We start from the raw sequence: 9,863 nt of genomic DNA, 5'->3' as shown, positions 1-9,863 counted from the left end.
ACAAAGGGAGAGAGGAGAGAAAAAGGAGAAGGAAGAGAGGAAGAAGAGAGTGAAGGTGAGAGTGAGGGTGGACCGTAGGCAAGGTGGGATCCAAGGGTGTTCAATCTTGCACCACCCTACCTCTTCTTTAAGGAAGAACCCTCCACCACAACCACACATTCGCTCCGTTGATCATCTAGGTAAAAACCCTCATCCCTTTTCTTGAAAACCTTGAGTTGAGGAAGGATTTGCTTGAAACTCTAACATACAAATGGTTGCTTTAGGGATTCCGGCCGTCCGACCCCAAAAGCCCTCATTCCTAGGTCGTTTTCCAAGCCTCCAACGATCCATAGGTGCGGACTATTACTCTGAGGTGACCTAACACTAATTTTAATACGAGATTAATGATTTTGATTGCTTGGATATTAATTTTGAAAGCCTAGGAAATCCTAAGAATTATGTTGGTTGATATGATATGGATTTATATGTTTTGACTCTCTCTGTCATGATGTCGTTTATGTTTCTCACATGATTTGATGTATGAATGATCATATGCTCATGCTGTGTTGATTTTTATACGTTGTTGCTTCATAATTCGTATGATTTCATTACTCTTGTGTGTATGATTTCTCAACATGGAAGAAGTGTTAACTTCCTCAATAACCCACACCACACACATACACTTTATTTATAATATTAATGATTTTGCTTGTAGGAAAATTTGAATTGTATGTTGAGCAATATGAGATCAAGGTGTTGAATATGTTTGATGTTACATTGATAGTTAGCATGCTATGAGTCACTATTCCTACCCTTGGGTTCGTCAGGAACATGAGGAGAGCGAAGGTGGTTCCGTTGGTAGGACCACCTTGAGGCTAAACCCATGAGTTTGGACGAGTACGTGTGGGCGACAGTAGTTAGGCTACATGGGTCACTTGTACCCGATGTCGTTCCGCCACATACTTGCCTGGGCTCGTGCTGTCCAGTCCACTGGCTGACCCACCTAGTTTGTTAACCTTGTGTTACTCACACATGTATGGAAACTGGAACACCTCACCACCGTTGTAGCCCATCGATACCGGATAGAGTATTGATCCATAGTCTCGTGAGTCAGGCATGGTGGAATGGGACACTATGTCCGAGCTGTCGGCCTACGCTGGGGTGACGCGCCTCCCCGTAGTGACCGCGAGCGACCCCACATCAGCACCCCCCATGTGCTTGAAGTCGGGGATGAGGGAAACCCGATGGGGTCAAGGATCGCAGGGTCTTGGCCTCACACATTGGGGGGTCTTGGCCTCGCAACTAGTTCAGGGCATGTGATACGTGGGGTGTATCAGATTTCCAAATCTGCTGGATGAATGAACTTAACTAAGAACCCGGTTAACATCGTCATTGCATGACATTAGCTAGGTTGGCGACTCAGCAGTCGAGGTCGCACTGAGGGAGTGTTGGCATTGGCGATCGTTAGATGTTGTCGCACGATGGAGTGTTGTGGTGAGGGCATACATCATATCATCTTGCATGCATGCGCATTAATAAGACTAGATAGATGTTTATGATTGATTATTTTTCATTAAATTCTTATTACAATTGATGCTTGTTACAACTTATGGCTAATAGCACCCACTGAGTTGATCACTCACTCCCACTCTGGGACGGTGTTTTAAAACACCAACCAGACTCATTCATAGATGCAGGTGATACAGACTTCGTGGAGCCTAACGATGCGAGCCTTGAGGAGGAGGACAAGTTCTCTTCTTTCAGCTGATGAACGGGCCCTCATCGGACCTGTAGATGGCACGTTGGATCGCTGCGCTGAGGGCTCAGCTCTATTCTCTCTGGCATATTTTTCTTTTGTGATTTTGTTGGGTGACACCATGTGCGACCCTTTATTAATTTTTCTTGATCATGTATATGTGTGTGTGTATATAGTTCTCTTTCATTTCAATAAACAGATGCATTTGTGCTTCATGTTCCAGGAACTCCAGGCTGCGCATTTAAACCCGATTAAATGCATATTAAGGAAAATCGATTATAAGTGACACCCGAAAACTCGGGAGTCGAGTGTATACACGACCCCCAATTTTCAGGGCGTTACACCTGCCATATGATTGATGGCCAAGGTAGTAAACAAATAATTAACGGTCAATATTCAGTACGGCGAAGTAAATAAATTTGATGGATAGGATTGTCTAATGTGTGTATTCATTTAAACGTAGACCATCCATGATAATTCTCACTAAATGGCCCACCCGGATTGATGCATCATTCTGCCACGTGTACATGGGAGGGATGGTTCTATGGTCGTTCATTCCACCGGCCTCTGCAGTATCATCTCCCATAAATTTTGCAGTCAATGAGGGTCATGGACACGTATACCGTACACGTGTCAGACATGCAGTAATTCATTCAGTCCGAACCACCCAATCTGTCGGCGTCCCTGTGAATCGGGTGGTGTAGCGCAACAGCTACACTGATCCGGTGCTCCGCAACTCCTGACCGTCGATCAGTGGACGTTGAGCTGCTGAATGTGGACGAGTGACAGCTTTTCTTTCTTTACCGTTCATTTGATGACTGCCAAATGAAGGGTTAGGTGCTTCAGTTTCAGCGAAATGCGTAGTTGGTGGTGGGCCGCACAGTTTGAATGATTTGTATTGTATTAAGTGCAAGTTTACCACGCGTGCATGTGTATGCTCCGCTATGCCCTTTCCTCGTACTGGAGTGCCTCCCATTTCGCTCGATCACTCATCCACCATACACGTGGCATAATCTATGTCCAAATTTTGAGACGCGCTATGAATGGGACACAGATTCTCCCCTTGCATATGAACCGTCAAAATAATTTTCTTTTCAAATGTTAATTTGACCATCATCAGACAGCTACATCACATTTTTCAAATGGCCCATCTACAATGAACAGGAAATTTGGACGGTCTAGATTAACATACATATATACTCCATGTATACCCATGCATGCGGATGAGTATGATCCAAATATGCACAGCTCAGCGCCTTTAGCAAGATAAAATGTCATCGTCAACGCGTATGCGTAATACGCACCATTACAGGAGGCGAAATTGGATTTTATAGAGTCATCTCTATGAAAACAGCACGTTAGTGGGCCCTACCTCATCCACCTATTTGACAGCAAAAGAAATCCAACCGGCCCATAAATAGACGCTTGATTTTCGATTCTTTAAAATATTTTCCCTTGATTCGCGTTAAAGCCAAAGGTAAAGAGCACATAAAATACTTCTGTTCGCACCAAGGTGCACGTTAGCGAAGGCCTTATCAAAGATACTTGTTCACATACATCTTCGATGTACAATTTTTTTTTAAAATTTTCTTCTAATATTTCAGAAAATCCGAACCGTTAAAACAATGGACCATACCATAAAAACCACTTGGAGTAAAAATTGAAACAATATACTCGTTACTTCGGCCACACAGTTACATCCAGTCGGACCAACGGCTGTCCATCGATTTCGACTGCATGGCCTGCGTGATGAGTAGTCAATCCTGATTTTCGCACTTGTTGATCTTTATGATGAGTCCCACCACGTACATGGCTCGGATGCTATAATTTAAATTTAAAATTTTTTTAAAAAAAACAACGGGCTGTAATGAAAGAAAGAATTGTATATCAAAGTTCCCATACATCTTTGTATTGGATGCATGTTAATACGTCCTTGTGGGAGGAGAAGAATCCAACGTTTTTCCACGTACAATCCGCAACTAAGATTAGAGGTCGTGTGATCTATTGTTGAAGAGAAGTTTTCTATTGCGCATGGAGTTTGTAATTGTGGGGCCCATAGTTCGGTGATGTAGACCGTTGAGATTGTGTTTCTCATCATGGATGGGACATCTTGAAAGAATCTCCTAAATTAGACAATTCTAAAACTTTCCTGTGTGGACATAAGAATGCACGTTTAAGAAGAAATGCACTAGCAATCCACATTCAATGGAAAGAAAGCGAGCGATTGGATGACTTGGATATTCTAATTCGAGAAATTTAGGGCCATCATCAATCCATGATGAGGGCCATCAGATCAATGGCCAGGATAACCCAACCATCGGCCCCACACGAACAAACTCTGTGCGCGGCAGGGAAGTTCCGCACTATACCGTAAGTGTGTGTGTGTGTGTGAGAGAGAGAGAGAGAGAGAGAGAGAGAGAGAAATGCTCACACACAGCCCCGCCGTAGTGTTAATATGCAATCCACCCCAACCATCAGGTGAGTCCCCCCATATTAGAACCATGTATAAAAATATGCCTCATTTATGGTTCAAGTGGACCACACGATTGAAAACAGTGTACAAGGAAAAATCACCCTTCAAACTATTCTCATTGGTTTGGCCCACCTGAATCACGTCTACCCCTGATTTTTGGACATAAGCCATAGATTTTTAGTGTCATATTAATGGTTGGAGTGGATTTCACATGCTTGTAATATTGAGCTTGGTTAAAATCAAAGGTGGACGTCTCTCGTTACTGTTTCCATTGCTGTGGCTAAGTTGAATCAAAGGTTGGCATGAATTTTTGGCTCTAGGCCCGGAATGGAAACACGCATCTAATGATGGGAGTGAATCTTTCTTGCACTTGGTTCCATCTTCTTGAATTTTGAGCTCTTTTATCCTTCTTCAAAATGGAAGTCCCAGCCGACATCGCACTGCATGTCTGAAAATATCATGAAGTGGTACTTCTATTGGATCTCTGAATACCATGAGAGATGAATGATTTCAGGTCACAAAGGGTTGGAGATTCAGATGGGCCCTGCAATGGTGTTAATTTGAAATTCATTTCCACCGTCAAGTGGATCACCCAATGTTAGATCAAGGGACTGAAAATCAGCCCGAACATGATTTATAAGTTTTATCAACGCCGTCCATAAATATTTTCAAATCATTTTAGGCTATGATCTCAAAATTGAAATAAATCCAACGCTCAAGTAGACCACAACACAAGAAATAGTGGGGATTGAAGGCCTACCTTCATAAACTTCTTAAGATTCACAGAAGTTTTGGATCAAGTTGATATTTGTGTTTCCCCTTCTTTATCCAGGTCTGTATGATCTTATGAACAGGTTGGATGGCAATTAAACATCATGGTGGGCCCTAGGAAGATGTCAACACTGAGCATCATTGTTCCCACTGTTTCTTTTGGTGAGGTTCACTTGAGCCTTTGATCAGCCTAAGTTTTGGGTCCAAACTTCAAATAACATGAGAGAATGGATGGACGGCGTGGATAGAACACATACTTCATGGTGAGGCCTAAAGATCTTTGCATCTATACACGCCAATGCTGCGGGTTACGCTACGCAATCTAAGTCCATTCCGGAAGACATCCATCTTTTCCCGGAACTAATAGATCTTTTCTTAGTACTATAGTATTTTCTAGGCAGTGATATTTTACTGGGCCAAACCTTGATGTGTACGTGAGATCAACTCCGACCATTATATGTTTAATCCCATCGTAGGCTAGTAACCTAAAAATAAGAATGATAGGTTATTCAATTGAGGCACACCAAGGAAAATAGTTAAGAGAGAGACATCCACCCTTGATTTTTACAGGGCCCACTATAATGTGTACATAAAATCCATTACACCCATTAGATGTGAAACCAAAAGATATCCTTAAAGGACAAAAAATTCAAACTCACATGGGATTCAAGTGGGTCACTTTTAGAGAACAGTGTAGAGGGTGAGATTTTCTCATAAAAACTTTCCAATCGTGTGGCCCAACTGAAACAAAGATAGGCAGATTTTTTGTCCCTGGCTCAAACATGAGGTGACTCACCTGACAGTTGGGGTGGATTTCACTTTAACACCACAGTGAGGCACATCCAATCTGGGTACTCATTTTGCCCAGTAACGTTGAGCAGTTTATCTTCAAAGGAGAGCATTTATTAACATTAGTTGTCATGTAAATTTGACAATTGATGTCAATAAAATGGGATGACTTAGGAACCTGCACACATGTAATGTATTTGTGCAGTGTACTAAATGTATAAGATATATGATCCGTTAATTAGACATGATTTTTTTAAACATGTGAAGGACATAATTTTTTTTAAAAAAAATGATTAATGGTAAGATATTTACTTACGAAAAAACGGGGCTGTTAAAAATCCATTCTATCCATGCATATTCAACTTATATGTGTGGCTTGAGTGATGACAATCGTCTATTAATTTTTAGTAGATAAAATATAATTAGTATGCACCATTTGATGGATAAGCTAGATCTTTGACATATAATTTATATCATACTTATATAAAACTTGATGTTATGAATACTCACTTGTGTTATATTACTTTAGGTATAATAATAATATTTTACTATTTAAACTTAGTTGGACCAATTTAATTTATCCTCGTGTGTGAGCATTAATTTATATATGTATATATAGAAATGCTCACACACAACTAGTTAAACCATTCAGTTTAGCCTAGCTATGCATTAAATTTAAAAACGCCTCTTTATCATACCTTTTCGTGAGAGGGTGCATGACATCAAGTTTTATATAGGTACAATAGGAAAATCTGTCACATATCTAGTTCATCTATCAATTAAGACATACTAATTTAATTTTATTTACAAAATATTAGTATATGATACTCATCACTTTAACCACACATGCAAGTTTAATGTGAATTGTTAGAATGAATTTCTGACCACCTTTTCATAAAAGAATATCTTACTAGTAATTATGAAAATTTTGTTTTTTATATATTTCACCTGCTTATATATTTATAAGGAACAATAGTAATTGTTTAACGAACAAGATTTGTTACACATACGATAGATTGCCCCAGCAAATCATAATTGTATAACTTATTTAAATATTTTATTTTCTTTTAATACAAGCTTCCTCATCCACTTTTCTCTCTCTCCATCTAATACCTCTCCCTTCTTAATGCTCACTCCCTTAGTTATCGGAAACGGAAGCCCATTGTATCCCGCTGCTACCGGAAGCTAGGTGGGCTCCACCCCTATGTTTGTCATAAATCTACCCCACTCATCAGTTTTTCTAGATCATGTTAAGACATGGACCCAACATTTATATAGATCCAAAACTGCAGCGGGCCACACACAAGAAAAGGTGAGGATTGAATTTCCACGGTTGAAACATTCATGCAGCCACAAAAGTTTTGGTTCATGTTAATTTTTTTATTATCATATAATTTCGGTCCATCCTAGTAGGAATGACCTCATGAATGATATGGATGGCAATTATACATCACGGTAGACTCACTGAGGTTTCAACGGTAGGAATTCTCCTACCCACTTTTTACAATCGTGTAGTCCGTATGGGTTTTGTATCTGTCTCATTTTTGTGCCCATATTCTAAAATAATATGGAAAAATAGATGGACCGAATAGATCTATCACAAACATCACGGTGTACCCCCACCTAGCTTCCTATCCATGGAAGTTTATGGTGACGGCTTTGGCCGCGTCCATTGGAAACGGACTCCTCCGCCCAAGAAAGTGGTTTAGGTACTAATCCAGCCCTTCCCTGGCTAGGAACGGGTATGGGCTCTGAGGGGCACTGTGATCTATGAGTCCATCCATACGATTCATCTGTTGTTTTATATTATTTTAGAATTAACTTTTTTTATATAAAAAAAACCCAAGCAAATCTAAGGCCCAAGTGGATCACACTAGTGGAAGTAACGGTAAGAATGACATACCAATTGAAAAGGTTGGGACCACCCTGATAAGAATGTAAAATCTACTCTAACCATTAGCTGCCCCACTAAATGCTAAGCCTTAGTATCCAAAATTTTGGCCTATATGTAATTCAAGTGGGCCACACTAAGTGAGAGAGTTTATAGGATAAACTTTTTATCTACACTTTTTTCAACTGTGGTTCACATGAACAAGGAATTGGGGCTAGTCTTTTTTGCACTGGGTATAACATGTAGCGACTCACGTAATGATTTAGTGAATTTCACATTAATACTATAATGGGCCCACCCAAATAAATAACTTCTTTTCATCCATTATATGAAAAAATTTACTGATATTAATTGTTTATTAAATAACATAGTGAGTTGGATCAATTTCAATTGTGCAACTAGTTGTGTGTGAGCATTTCTTTATATATATATATATATATATATATATATATATATATATATATATATATATTTCACTCAGTCTCAAGTCACCGTTGACACCTGAGGTTGCATGGATTATGGTGACCATTTGCCGTTGGATGGACGCATGAGTCGTCATCCACATGCTAAATATTCGAAGGATGGCCACATGCTACATTTTCAAGGGTGGGCACCACCTGTAGGATGGGCCCACAGAGACGGGGTGCGGATTGTTGTTACGCTGGGAATGACGTCGGGCCACCTTCATCTATTTGTTGTATATCCACACCGTCCATCCGTTTTTAAAGCTCATTTTAGAGCATGATCTAAAAAATGTAATAGATCAAAATCTCAAGTGGACCATACTACAGGAAACAATGTTGATTGAATAACCACCACTAAAAACTTTCTAGGGCCCACTGTAACGTTTGTTTTCCATCCAACCAGTTGATAAGGTCACACAGACCTGGATGAAGGGAAAACACAAATATCAGCTTCATCCAAAACTTTTGTGGCCCCAAGAAGTTTAAATGGTGAGTATTCCATCCTTGCTGTGTCGTCGACTAGAGATCTGGATCTATTTCATTTCTGGGATCGTGATCTAATATAAGCTGGAAAAACGGATGGACGGCGTGGATACACAGCACATACATCAATGTGGTCCGTACGGTCAGGGAAAAGACTCTCTAACTGTTGCGCGGGTAAACCTAGTCCGCTCCCACAGAAACGTGCCATGACTTCTGGTATGCAGTGGCCCATCGTAGAGACGTGTGCGGTTGAAAGCAATCCACGTGGTCATTGACCAGCTCTGGCTTAGAAGTCAAGTGAAGCGACTTGGACTAGCTCATGATCATTATTTTGGTCCCAGAGGGATCGTTGTACACGTGGCAAAGAATCATCAAAAGTCCTTTTCGGAAAGAGGGAGTCATTAGATACTCTGGTTGTGACGACGCTCTATACGCTGGCACTTGGAAACTTACACATGGCACATATTAACTCAATCAAACTAACTAATTTGTACAAGTTACCGTCCATCGTCATGCTACATTCCAAAAACCAGATTCATTGAGAAAATCCTAACCTTAAATTCATGGACACTTGTTTTTAGAAATAAGAACTATTGGGCCTTTTTTTAACCGTCCAATAAATCTGCCCCAATCTAACGTTCAAATAATCGAATGAACTTAATTTTTAGTTTATGATAAATCTAAACTGGCACCCAATATTTGGACGGTTTAGCTTGAATTATTTTATACCATTTACGCAATTTCTAAGTGCCTATGTATGATCCATCACACTACCAAAGTATTATAATTTTCCTCTTTTATAGGACCGGAAGCGGATTGCCTATGACCCCGGGCACAGAGATATTCCCCTGCCCGAAGCTGTGTAGGGCCCACAAGATGTCCGTTACAAATCTTCCCCGTCCATCTGTTTTGAAAAACATTAACCTAAAAATCAGGCAGATCCATGACATAGGTGGGCTAGACCACACGAAACAGTGGGGAATGAACGCCTACGGTGACAGAAGTTTTTATCAGGATGATATTTGTGCCTACAGCCTATGAACGGTTTGGATGGCATATAAACATCATGGCCGGCTCCGGGATATTTGTGTCTACAGTTTATCTGAGTGGTAATAACCTTATGAACGGTTTGGATGGGATATAAACAACATGGTCAGCTCCAGGAAGGTTTCATCAGTGGACGTTTCCGTTCCTACTTTTCATTGGTGTGGCCAACCTGAGTTTTTTATCTCCATGATTTTTAAATTCCTGTCTTTT

Source organism: Magnolia sinica, chromosome 1, assembly GCF_029962835.1.
Source record: "Magnolia sinica isolate HGM2019 chromosome 1, MsV1, whole genome shotgun sequence".
NCBI classification, from domain to species: domain Eukaryota; kingdom Viridiplantae; phylum Streptophyta; class Magnoliopsida; order Magnoliales; family Magnoliaceae; genus Magnolia; species Magnolia sinica.
The sequence above is the reverse complement of the archived record's forward strand: the minus strand, read 5'-3'. Positions refer to the sequence as shown.